This window comes from Coenobita brevimanus, chromosome 46 (assembly GCF_032717465.1).
Source record: "Coenobita brevimanus isolate Jiangsu-jjx chromosome 46, ASM3271746v2, whole genome shotgun sequence".
In the NCBI taxonomy this organism is placed as follows: Eukaryota; Metazoa; Arthropoda; class Malacostraca; order Decapoda; family Coenobitidae; genus Coenobita; species Coenobita brevimanus.
Window position 1 is genome coordinate 38,599,816 of NC_136999.1, and position 13,890 is coordinate 38,613,705.

The 13,890-nt window shown below is 38.9% G+C and overlaps 1 protein-coding gene across 1 annotated transcript in view; it reads right to left on the reverse strand.

Annotated features, from left to right (window-relative positions):
• The window catches only part of LOC145398699 (uncharacterized), a 35,555-nt gene that overhangs the window by 991 nt on the left and 20,674 nt on the right, over nucleotides 1-13,890 (reverse strand). The window lies entirely within an intron of this gene.

Sequence of the window (13,890 nt, forward strand, 5' to 3'; positions counted from 1 at the left end):
ATTGGCGGACACAAGGGGTGCTGTGGTTGAACCAGTGTCGCTTACTGCAAAGTATGCTTGCACCCAGTCAGCTTGCGCGAGCCAATTACACTTGGTTCACAGACTACACACACATCCAAAGCCACTCCAACACTACAATTACACTTACAAGCACTTCTCACCCTACATACAATTTCTACCATACAGCCTAAGCCACTTGGTAGAGATACATTGGCTGTATCGTCCCGATTTCAGTTGGGATAGGCCGGTCCTGGAGTGGATACTCAAACGGCTGATGATATATATATATATATATATATATATATATATATATATATATATATATATATATATATATATATATATATATATATATATATATATATATATATATATATATATATATATATATATATATATATATATATATATATAAATATATATATATACCCAGTAAAATATGTATATATATATATATATATATATATATATATATATATATATATATAAAATATGTAAGTAATCCCTCTAATATCCGAACATCCAATATCCGAACATCCCCACTAACCGGACATAATCATCCCGGGATCCAATATTCCCAAAATGGGCTAAAAACTGCAAAAATTCGAAAAAAATCTGACTCTTTTCCCATCCGTAATTTGAAATTGCTGCGTGGCGTCAAACAGCTGTTACACCATGGTCCCTTCACCCCTTCCTTCCTCCCCCCTCCCCTGTCAGGGTTGCTATTTGGTATTTTTTATTACCAAGTGTGTGCCAATTTGGTAATGAAAAATTTGTTTGGTAATGAATCAGAATAATGCATTACCAAATGGATTTTTCACATGTATGAGGATACACAGGATGGAGATGGCGGATTGTTTGCTCTCTCTGATTAATCTGCTACCCTACATAGCGTGAAAACAATCAACATGGTGTTAGTTATAAGGAGAGTGTTTACATGTATTTCCACTTTCAGCATTGCAATATACACAAGACAACTTGGGTGTCGCCGTGTGGAAAACATAAAAATCAGATTGATCACATCGCTATCAGTAGGAGGCATAGAAATTCTCTGCTAGATGTTCATGTTAAACGGGGAGCGGATATTGGTAGTGACCATCAACTCAGCATTGCAAAAATAAGGTTTAAACTTAAAAATCAGAAGAAGGAAAAATCTGGTGTTGGTAGATACGATATTGTTAAGCTTAGAAGGGAAGGAGAAGAAAAGGAGGAATTCAGATTAGAATGCAGAAATAGGTTTTTGGTGTTGGAAACATTGGAAGAGGGGGAGAGAAGTGTAGATGAGATGTGGGAGGATGTGAACAAAGTTTTGCATGAGACTGCTGAATGTACGATTGGAAGGAGACATAGCTTCAGGAGAAAGAAATGGATATCAGAGGAAACGTGGGATATGATAAAAAAAGAGAGGTGAGGCTAAATTGAGGAGTGAGATGCAATGCGTTGATGAACAAGAGATTGAATTAGCAAGAGCTGCGTACTGGAGTTTGAATTCAGAAGTAAGAAGGTTAGCTAGAAGAGATAAAAGAAGATGTGTGGATGAAAAGGTTGCAGAGACTGAAATCTTAATAAACAAAAATGATGGACAGAGTCAAAGAATAGCATATGAATCGATTAGAGAACTGAGTGGTAATGCAGGTAAACGCAAGGAAATACCAGTTAGAGACAGGGAAGGAAATTTATTGACCAAAGATGGAGATATTAAAAATAGATGGAAAGAGCACTTTGAGACAGTTCTTAATAGACCAATACCACCAGAAGAGGATATACCGTCTGCTCAGGAAGATTTTAAATATAGAAACAGGAGAGTTGAGGCTTGCAGAAGTGGAGAAAGCAGTAAAACAGTTAAAGAATAATAAGGCACCAGGGGAGGATGGTTTATTTCCGGAAATGTTTAAAGTGGAGGGGGATAGATTAATAATGATCCTGATCAAGCTATTCAATAAGATATGGGTGACGGGGTTACTACCATCAGTTTGGAAGAATGGTGTAATTGTTAAAGTTCCGAAGAAGGGAGACCTGAGTGAATGTGGTAATTGGAGGGGAATCTCTTTGTCACCGATAGCTTTGAAAGTTTTCAGTAGAGTGTTGTTAAATAGGTTTGAGCCAGTGGTTGAGGGTATTCTGAGGGATGAACAGGCTGGTTTTAGAAAGGGACGTGGTTGCAATGATCAGATCTTTATAGTTAGGCATTTGATGCAGCAAGTTAATGAAATGAGAGTACCGTTAAGTCTTTGTTTTGTTGATTTTGAAAAGGCTTTTGATAGTGTTTCGAGAGAGACTATGGGGAAGATCATGAGACATTATGGAATACCAGAGGAGTTTGTGAGGGTCATTATGAACATGCATGAGGACACATTTTGTAAAGTGATGGTTGATGGTTGTCTGAGTGATTCGTTTGAAGTCAAGTCCGGAGTAATTCAAGGTGGTGTTCTATTGCCTTTACTATTTATATTGGTCATTGATTATATTATGAAACGCGTTGGAACAGAAACCGGTGCAGGTATACTTTGGGGAGAGAACAGGAAACTTTTGGATTTAGATTATGCAGATGATATAGTTTTGATTTGTGATGGGCCAGAAGAGATGCAGAGAGTGTTGGACTGTTTGGTGAGTGAAGGTCGCAAGGTGGGTTTGGTTATTAATTGTGGAAAAACTGAAATAATCAATATGAATATGGAAAATGCGCAGGAATGTGTAATTGGAGGTATGGTTGTAAAGCAAGTTGATAGGTTTAAATATTTAGGTACTTATTTAGCCAAGGATGGTTCTTTGAACTTTGAATTCGAGGAAAGGTTAAAGAAGGCTAATCAGGCAATGGGAATGCTTAAAAATATTTGGAATAATAACAATTTCTCTGTGCATACAAAAATCAAACTTTATAAGGTAATGGTTAGGAGTATCTTAATTTATGGACACGAGTCTTGGTACAGCACAGTGACTATGGAAAATAAATTCTTGGTGTTTGAAAACAAAGCACTTAGAAGAATATTAGGAGTTAAGTGGTGGGAAAGGATACCAAATAGTAGAATTAGAGAAATAACGGGAGTGCAGCCGATCGATGAATATGTTAGATTCTCACGATGGAAGTGGCTAGGACATGTGTATAGGAGACAGGGAATAGTACGAGGTACACCAAGGTGGGTGGCACTTGGTAGGAGAGGTAGAGGAAGGCCAAAAGAGACGTGGGTGAGGACAATGAGACGGGAAGCTGGGGATGAGTGTTGGGGAGATCTTGAGGAGTTGGCACAAGATAGGATGTGGTGGTGTGAGTTCATCGAGGCCCTATGCATCCCCGAGGGTGCCACAGGAAATGATAGATAGATAGATATATATATAATTAGTGAAGAATAAATGCTAGCTTTACGAATTTGGTAATGAAAAATTAAATTTGGTAATGAAAGTTGAGGAGATTGGTAATGTGGCCATTGCAATCTGGGAACTCTGTTACCCCACCATCATCAACAGTCACAGCCTAACTCCGATCGAGAGCAGATGCTTATAGCAGTGCAAGCCACAGGTGTTTGTTTTTTGTGAATAAACAGTAAATAAACTGCAATACCTCGCCACTAGTACACACGGGAATTTACAGTGTTGTGCAGTGTCAAGAAATTAGAATTTAGAGTGCAGAGGATTAACTGTGGACTGCAAACTGGCGATTCAAACCAGTCCAGGAGCCAGGGACTTGTATGTACCCAGAATGTTTAATATTGTATAAACTCACCTCTAAAACCTCATTTTATGGTTCTTTTGCATTTATTTCAGTCTTTTATGTCCCTTATTGGTGTGATTTGGGTGTTAAATAGGTGCAATGCATGTCCAGAGGGAGTTGTATAGGTGTTTTTCTGAGTTAGGGTCCATAAGGACAAGTCCAGGAGGCTGGGGCCCAATATCCGGACAGGATCACTATCCGGACATGCCTTTGGCTCTATTACATTGGATATTGAAGGGATTACTTTATATATGTATATATGTATATATATATATATATATATATATATATATATATATATATATATATATATACATATATATATAAATTTACAGAAGAAATATGTGCAGCATGTGATGTGGTGTGTGGAAGGAAGAGAAGACGGAGGGGGGGTTGCAAGGAACAGCGTGGTGGACTGAAGAGGTGAGACAGGCTGTGGCACAAAAGAAGAAAGCATACAATGAATGGATAAGAAATAGGGGCATGGAACAAGTTGAGAGGCGGAAGAGAGAGTTATATGTAGAAAGAAAGAGAGGTGAAAAGATTAGTAAGAGAGAGTAAGAAGAGAGTGGATGAGGAATTTGGAAGGAATTTGAGTGTAAAGAGGAGGGAAAGAGGTGAAAAGAGTAAGTCAGGGTGGAAGTAAAGTTAGCAGGGGAGTGAAAGATAAAAATGTAGATTACTAGTGGAGAAGGGAGAAAAAGTGAGCAGATGCAGATGGAGAGAACACTTTAAGGAATTGTTGAACATAGAGGATGGAAGTAATGCGAGTATAAGTGGCTGGGGAATGGCTGGGAGAAGGAGGGAGGTGACAAGACAGGAAGAAATCAGTAGGATAGAAGTTGTGTAAGCAATGAAGAAAGTTAAATCAGGGAAAGCCCCAGGAATTGATGGAGTGTGTGGTGAAATGTTGAAGCATGGGGGAGAGATAGTAATAGAATGGATGTGGAAGATGTGCAGATTGGCCTGGGAGGAAGGTAGAGTCCCGGAGGATTGGAAGTCAGGTATAATTATTCCCTTGTACAAAGGAAAAGGGGAAAAAGAAGCGTGTGGTTATCATAGGGGCATTTGTCTTCTTAGTATAATAGGAAAAGTGTATGGTAGGATACTTATTGACAGAGTTAGAGAAAGAACAGAGAAATTAGTTGGAGAAGAACAGGGAGGCTTTAGGAAGGGAAGAGGTTGTGTAGATCAGATATTCATTCTTAGATCTTTAGTGGAAACGTTTCTAGAGAAGGGAAAGAAGTTGTATGCGGCTTTCATGGATTTGGAGAAAGCATATGACAGGGTGGATAGACAAAGATTGTGGAAAGTGTTAAGAATATATGGAGAAGATGGGAAGTTGTCGAATGCAGTAAAGAGTATGTACGATGGTGCGAAGGCTGCAGTGCGTGTGGATGGTGAACTAAGTGAATTTTTCTCTTTGAAAGTTGGGTTGAAACGGGGATGTGTCATGTCTCCATGGTTGTTCAATCTTTACATGGATGGGGTAATAAAAGAGGTACAAGGTAGGGTAGTGGATGTTGGAGTGGCCCTGGTGAGAGAGGATAGTGTTTGGAAGCTCCCTGTACTGTTGTTTGCAGATGATACTGTGTTGTTGAGTGAAGACGAAGGGGACCTGCAAGGCTTGGTGGATGCGTTTGGGAGAGTGTGTAAGAAACGGAATCTAAAGTTGAATGTAGGGAAGAGTAAAGTGATGGTCTTTGAGAGAGGTAAAGTCAGTGAACGTACAGCGAGGTTGGATGGTGAGGAATTGGAAAATGTGGGTACGTTTAAGTACTTGGGTAGTGTGATGAGTAAGGATGGAGGTTTGGAGGATGAAGTGCGTGAAAGGGTACAGCAGGGAAGAAAGGTTGCTGGTTCTTTGAAAGCAGTGATAAGAAACAGGGAAGTGAGCATGAAAGTGAAAAAGTTACTACATGACACTATTTTAATACCAACTCTAATGTACGGAAGTGAAGCTTGGACATTGTTGGAAGGACACAAGTCAAGAGTGAGAGCAGTGGAAATGAGTTATTTAATAGGAGCCTGTGGAGTCACATGGAGAGACAGGCTGACGAATGAGGATATAAAGGAGAGTTGTGGTGTGGATGTGGATGTGATAGGAAGCGTTATGAGGAACACACTGAGGTGGTTTGGCCATGTGAAGAGGATGGAGGGTGAAAGACTGACGAAGAGAGTGTATGTGAGTGAGGTGGAGGGGGGAAGAGGGAGGGGGAGGCCGAGGATGAGATGGAGGGATGAAGTGGAGGGGTATATGAGAGAGGGGGGTGTGAGTTGGGAGCAGGGCAGTGAGATGGCGGGGGACAGGGCGATGTGGAGGCGATTTGTTTGTGGCCACCCCAGACGGAATTGAGGCATCTGGCAATATATATATATATATATATATATATATATATATATATATATATATATATATATATAGCAGCAGCAGCAGCCGTTGGAGTATCCACTGCAGGACCAGCCTATCCCAACCGAAGTGGGGACTTATACAGCCAATGTATATATATATATATATATATATATATATATATATATATATATATATATATATATATATATATATATATATATATATATATATTTATATATATAGCAGCAGCAGCAGCCGTTGGAATGTCCACTGCAGGACCAGCCTATCCCGACCGAAGTGGGGACTTATACAGCCAATGTATCTCTACGGCTTAGGCCGTCTGGTAGAGATTGTATGTAGAGTGAGAATTGCTTATATGTGTGATTGTAGTGTTGTAGTGAATTTGGATTTGTCTGTAGTCTCTGAATCAAGTGTAATCGACCTACGCAAGCCGACTGGGTGCAAGCATACTTTACAGTATGCGAAACTGGTTCAACCACAGCACCTCTTATGTCCACCAAAGCAGTACTTGGTTGGAAGAATTCTCCCAAAGTTTATTACCCTGGAGTGGTGCGAACCCTCGTTCTTCAGTGTACGGGGACGCACACTTTACCATTGTACCACAGAGGCTTCATATATATATATATATATATATATATATATATGTACTGTATATATATATATATATATATATATATATATATATATACTGTATATATATATATAGATAGATAAATAGATATATATTGTCTTTCCTCATAGTTCGACCGAGGTATGTTCTGCCAAAACCGCGCGAAAAACACAGGAAATACCAAACAAAATGAACCGAAGAATATTTTTAGTTTATATTACATTGTAATTAGGGTCAAACTGGGTGATAATAACAGTACGTCCGAGCACACGGTTTACTGAAAATCTGAAAAAAAAAAAAAAAAAAATCAAATGGAGGGATTAGATGAGGATGTTACTGTAGGTCATGTGAAGTTCTGTACATGGTGGATGGGGAATAATAACCAGGTGTGTGCATGCTTGTGTTTGCATGTGAGTGTGTGCGTGTGTGTGTGTGTTCTTACCTGATTGTATCTTTACAGGAATGAGTGAAGCTCGTACTGTCCCGTGTCTTAAACCATTTTTATCGTACATATCCTTGAATTTATGAACTGTTTTGGCACATACTATTTCATTCGGTAGTGCATTCCATTGATCAATTGCCCTATTTGGGAAATAAAATTTCCTTACGTCTTTATCGCCTCTCTTTTTATGCATTTTTTGCAGTGTCCTCTTGCTGATGCATCCCCATAGGTTATGTAATCATTTATGTCTACTTTCTCCTTCCCTGATATGCATTTGTATAGCATAATCATGTCTCCTCTTTTCCTTCTCTCCTATAGTGTAGGTAGATTCAGTTTTCCTAGTCTTTCTTTGTAGCTTAGATCCCTTAAGCTTGGTACCCATCTTGTAGCGGCCCTTTGAACTTTTTCAATCTTATCTATGTGTTTTTTGAGGTTAGGTCTCCAGACTACTGACGCATACGCCAGGGTTGGTCTGATGAATGATGTTGTTATCTTTCTTAGCATGTCTTCATTTATGTATGTGAACATTATTCTTATATTTGCAAGCAGTGTATACATGTTTCGTACCTTCTCACTGATGTGGTCAGCCGGAGATAGTCTGCTATTGATAATCACACCTAGGTTCTTCTCTTTTTCTGATGTTTGTAGGGTTTTGCTTCCTAACATATAATCCCAATCAGGTCTTTTTCCACTTTTACCAAACTTGATTACATGACACTTCTCCACAATGAATTCCATTTGCCATGTATTGCTCCATTCATGAAATTTATTTAATTCTTCTTCTAGCTCTTTACATGAGTCCGTGTAAGTAATTCTCCTTTGTATTTTTGCATCATCGGCAAACATATTTAGATAGCTTTCATTTCCAATGTTACTGTCTTTATCATTTTTATACACTAAAAACATAATTGGTGCCAGCACTGAGCCTTGTGGAACTCCGCTAGTCACTTCTCTCCATGATGAGTAATTTCCCCTTAGTACTGTTCTCATTTCTCTTTTCTTAAGAATATCTTGCATCCAACAATACAGTTTGCCTCGGATTCCTCCTTGATGGTACAGTTTCCACAAAAGTCTTTGGTGCAGTACTCTGTCAAATGCATTCTTGAAATCTGAATAGATACTGTCCACCCATCCTTCTCTGTTCTGTAATGTTTCTGTTACTCTATCACAGTAGCTCAACAAATTAGTAACACATGATTTTCCCTTTCTGAAACCAAACTGTCTTTCTGTTATCATATTGTGTTCTTCTAGATGATTTACCCAAACTTTTCTTATCAACTTTTCTAATACCTTACTTACAACACTGGTTAGTGATACTGGTCGGTACCTGAGTGGATTTTGTCTATTCCCTTTCTTGAGTAAGCGAACAATGTTTGTTTTCTTCCAAATATCAGGTAGTTTACGTTGTCCCAAGGATTCCTTGAAAATTAAAACTACATTAATGGTTTACTTAACTCCTTTGCACATTCATGTAGCACCCAACATGAAATTTCATCAGGACCATTTACTTTTCCTTTGTCTAATTTACTTATCTCCTCCTGTATTTCTTTTTCTGATATTTGTATATCTGGTAGTATGTGTGAGCATGCATGTTCCAAATAATCCCTCTCAGAATTATTTTCTTGTGTAAACATTGATTGGATATTCTTATTTAGTGCTTCACAAATATCCTTCTGTGGTGTGTAGATAATCCCCTCATCTGTAATGGATTGTATTTAACTTTGGTTCTGCTTCGGATGTAGCTGTAAAATAGCTTCCGTTGATCACTACTTTTATTTTCGATGTCCTCCTCAAACTGTTTTTGGGCTTCCCTCCTTATTCTTGTATAATCATTTCTTGCCTGTTTATAGTTGTTGTATGCCCTTTCACTATTGTATCTTCTGTATCTATTCCACAACAAATCCCTTTTTTCTTTTGATTTTTTACATTCTGTATTAAACCATTTCTTTATTTTCTTTTCTGCTGCTTTGTGTGGTGGGATGTACTTCTGGGCTCTTATATCATAAAGTTCACAGAATTTTCTATATATAACATTTAAATCTCGTCCTCTAAGCTCCTTTTCCCAATCTATTTCTAAGAAGTATTTCTTTGGGTCATGACAGTTGCCGTTTTTGTAGTTAAGGCTCTTTTTGTAACTTTGATTACCATTAACTATGTCATATGAAATCCTGAAGTTGTAACTTAATACTGCGTGGTCACTTTTGCCGAATGGAGGGTGATACGTTATACTGTCATTCATTCATTCATTGCCAGACACCATGTATCCCAAACGGGGTGGTCAAGGGCTTAGAGTTAATTGTTTTACAGGGAGGGGCACTAATCCTCCACCAACCCCACTTGACACGTAGGGATGCCAACAGCATCTGGTGTTCCCAGGCGGTCACCCATCCAAGTACTAACCAGACCCAACGTTGCTTATCATTTTATTGCCTAGAAATATAAGATCTAGTACTGGTGGTATGTCAGTTCCTCTTTTTCTGGTGCTTTCTTTTACATGCTGTGTTAGGAAAAACTCCTGCACAAGGTCCAGGAGCTTTAGTTCCCAACAGCTTTCCTGGCTTTTTATATCTAGAGTATTCCGGTTTATATTTGTATTGACATCACCAGTTAGTATAATTCTTCCAGATTTCTCCTTCCTTCTATGTAATAATGCTCTTAAACTCTGAATTGTTTTCTCTGCCAGGTCTTCATATTCTCCTTTTTCCTGAATGTTTGATCTAGGCGGTATGTATAACTTTGCCACAATTACTTTCTCTTCAGACGTACTAATCTCTACTGCGATCAATTCTACCTGCGATGGTACATCTAGTTCTATTTCCTTGACTTGCAGATTTTTCTTTGTTAATATTATCATTCCTCCTCCTCTTTTTAATTTCCTATCTCTTCTCCATATCTTGTATTCCTCTAGGTTTAGTGTATCGCTTGATATCCTTAGTGTTAACTTTGTTTCAGTTAGGCAAACAGTATGTGGTTCCTTTTCTTTGATATAATCCTTCATCTCTTGTAATTTAGACACTATTCCATCTACATTTGAGTACATCAACTTAATCATCTTGTTTACATACTTGTCATGACTTGGGCTTACTACCTTTCTCCTTTTTATTCCCTCCTGTTTATGTACCACTTTCGAACATGCAGTCCAACTATTTTGTAAAGAAAATGTGTTCTTCTCTTCCTCTGATCTTCCCTCATTCTTTGTTTTTGCCTCCTCCCTCTTCTCTTTTAGTAATCCAAGTTCCTCCTGAGTTAGGCATCTCTTTATCCATATATTTTTGAAGTCCTCTTTTTCCATAATTTTATTTGCATTTTTCAGTATATCCTCCATGGTGTTTACACTCTGGAAGGTTACATTCAGGGCCTTGATTTATTTCTCTCATATTTCCCTAGCCTTTTGTGTTCTTCTATGTCCCTACTACACATTTCCTCTGACACTTCCTTCAATATGTTCATTACATTTCCCATCACCTTTTTGTCTCTAGAAATCTTGTTTCTTATTTCTTCCTCCTCTATACCAGTGATTACTAAAAATTTGTTGATGTCTGCTGAATCTATTACCGATTGTGGATTTTTATGGATTATTTTCTTCACTTCATTTTTAATGCTCTTTTCTTCAACTCTTGTTTCTTTCCTTACTTTCACCATTTCAACATATGTGGTTTCCACATCATTTTTGTAGCTTTGCATCGCTTCATTTACCTGGGTTATCTTCTCAATATCACTAGTATGATCTCTCAGAGTGCTTGCCTGCCATAGTGTTTCTGTATCATTTCTGAACTCTTCCATAATACTCTCATGGTTGACTACAGTGCTTGCCATTTCACTAATCTTCCTTCTAAGCGTACCCACCTCAACTGATAACTCATCAATTGTTGTGTCATTCTTATTAATCTCCTTTACTAAATTTTCATTTTCTAACTTCTGCCAGTTTAACTGCTTTTTAATTTCATCTAATTCACTCTGAAAAGCCTTCTCTAGTCTGTGCACTCGTTCTACCAGTTTATTATGCGTTTCCATTTCCACAAGTTCCTGGTAGAAATCATTATCCTGCTTTCTATCTTTGTCCCTTTTCTTAACTCCTTCCAAAGGTTATTTGCTGAAGATGGTGGACATCTTCTGGTAATAACGGAACGTTTCTACTTACAGTTTTACATTCCTCTCCGTCGGAGACAAAACAGTCATCACTGTATCAGTTGATCTGCTTGTTCGGCACTGCTGCCTACTTCGTTGTATTGTGTTGTTGGAACAACGCTTTTGCTTAAACTTCCTTTTTTTTTTTTACATTAGAACACTATTTAGACACTATTTAGTTGGACCTAGGACTGAGCTTGACTCATATAAAGATAAGTTTCAGGTATGGCCATTTGCGGGCCGAGTTTGACCTGGTGCGGTGTGAAGCGATGCGCGGCACGTCTTCTCACTCTCGTGTCTCGTATGTGTGTGTGTGTGTGTGTGTGACGGGCATGTTAATTTCTGTACAGGGTGGATGGGGCTAGTGACTAGGTGACATGGGCCCTTCTGGGGAAGACCCATTACCATCACATAGGCCGAATCCTTCGAAGTCGAACCCTGGTTCCAGTTCATCTGTCTATTCTCTGTCCATTTCTCCTTTCTCCTCATCCCCAGTACCAGCCACATCCAAGTCTCTAATAATATCTGCTACATTTGGTCTCTCCTGGATAAATATTGGTATTTTTGTTTGTTTCTGCTCCCTAATGCTGTTATTGTACACTTCCAACAGTTTAGACTTTGTAGTATTTAAGCTGGACAGGATTTCGGGTACCTCGGGCATGGTCCTCGTGTATGCCTCGATGGTGGTTACCAGCTCTGTTATGGTGGACAGGCAGTGGTTTAATTTCTGCATTCTCATCTTGCCCTGCCTTGGCTGCTCTGGGCTTTCAGTCACTTCCTCACACAGCTGCTTCCTCGTCGTAATTTGCCAACAAGTGAGCATCAGTACCCGTGGGTGGCGTTTTCTCGGCCAGGGAGTAACGTCGGTGTGAAATTTTTGTCCAACTTTGAGGAAAATGGAAACTTTTCGTAGCGTCGAAGCATGAATCGTCGAAGTGTGAAATGTCAAAGTATGAGGAAAGAATATATATATATATATATATATATATATATATATATATATATATATATATATATATATATATATTCACACACACAAGAGAGAGAGAGAGAGAGAGAGAGAGAGAGAGAGAGAGAGCGAGAGAGAGATAATAGTAAGTTTATAAAAAAATTAAGAATTTAGGTGTGCATATCAGAAGGTATGCGTCAGGGGTTCCATTATATTTCACCTCCAGCGAATGTGAACTTCAGTCCGCGATTTTACACTATATGCAGAAATTTATTTACTCAATCCTTCTGGGTCATTTTACAAGTCTGTCTGTCTATCTATCTATCTATCTATATATATATATAGATAGATATAGATATATATATATATATATTATGTATATCTATATTGCCAGACGCCTTAATCCCGTACGAGATGGCCACAAACAAACGCTGTCCCCAGCCATTTCATTGCCCTGCTCCCAACTTACACCCCCCTCTCTCACATACCTCTCCACTCCATCCCTCCATCTCATCCTCTGCCTCCCCCTCCCTCTCTCCCCCTCCACCTCACTCTCATACACTCTCCTCGTCAGTCTCTCACCCTCCATCCTCTCCACATAGCCAAACCACCTCAGTGTGTTCCTCCTAACGCTTCTTATCACACCCACATCCTCACTAGAACACTCCTTTATATCCTCATTTGTCAGCCTGTCTCTCCATGTGACTCCACAGGCTCCTCTTAAGTGAATCATTTCCACTACTCTCACTCTTGACTTGTGTGTAAAATATTTAATGTATACAAGTCGATAGCCTCACCAGGGCACCTGTTTGGACTCCATATTATAATTACAAATCATAATAGATAAATAGATAATTAGATAGATAGAGAGACAGACAGAAGCAGGAAGTCAGATGATAAGGTACTGTGTCTGCAAGAATCGAGCAATGCTAAACATGCTTACACACTCTTAACTCAAGGAATGCTTTATAGGCACACGACAGCGCCTCGTGATCATACACACACATACACACATACTCACACGCAGGCTTCTAGAACTTTCCAACCACAGTGGACACACGTGACAACCCCTGCTACACCAGAATTTAGGAAAGAGAGCTGAGATGGAGGCTAGCCATAGAACAGGCAGGGAGTGGGAAGAAAGGCTTAGCAACTTGGAAGAGAGAGAGAGAGAGAGAGAGAGAGAGAGAGAGAGATAGGGAGGTAGCTACCGGGACTCTACTTTATACTTCGCTCTGTATGAGAGACTTGTTAATATTTCCAAGACAAATAAAAATAGTCCCATACTATTCTTTACCTCTCCTTGTCATTGAATGACAAATGGGAAAGAAGATTATCTACTTACAAAGTTACTCAAGTATAACAATCGCTCGTCCACAAGTCTAATATATATAACTTCTCTACAAGTAACTACAAAGTCTTTTTATGACATTTGGTAGCAGCGAACGTATACGAACCTCGTCTACGAATCAACAGTGAATTCCTACATAATATCAAGATTGAAAACAAAAAAATGCCTCTCACAACCAACAACTTACAACCAGCTCCTGACAGTTCTCACCAACCCCCTCTCCGTCTCCCCGATCATCACGCTGATGTAGAGGTGAAGAGGTCACAGGACGCCTTGCAAGTAGTTTAACAAAGTACTGATACAAACAATCTTGAAATTTCTACGACG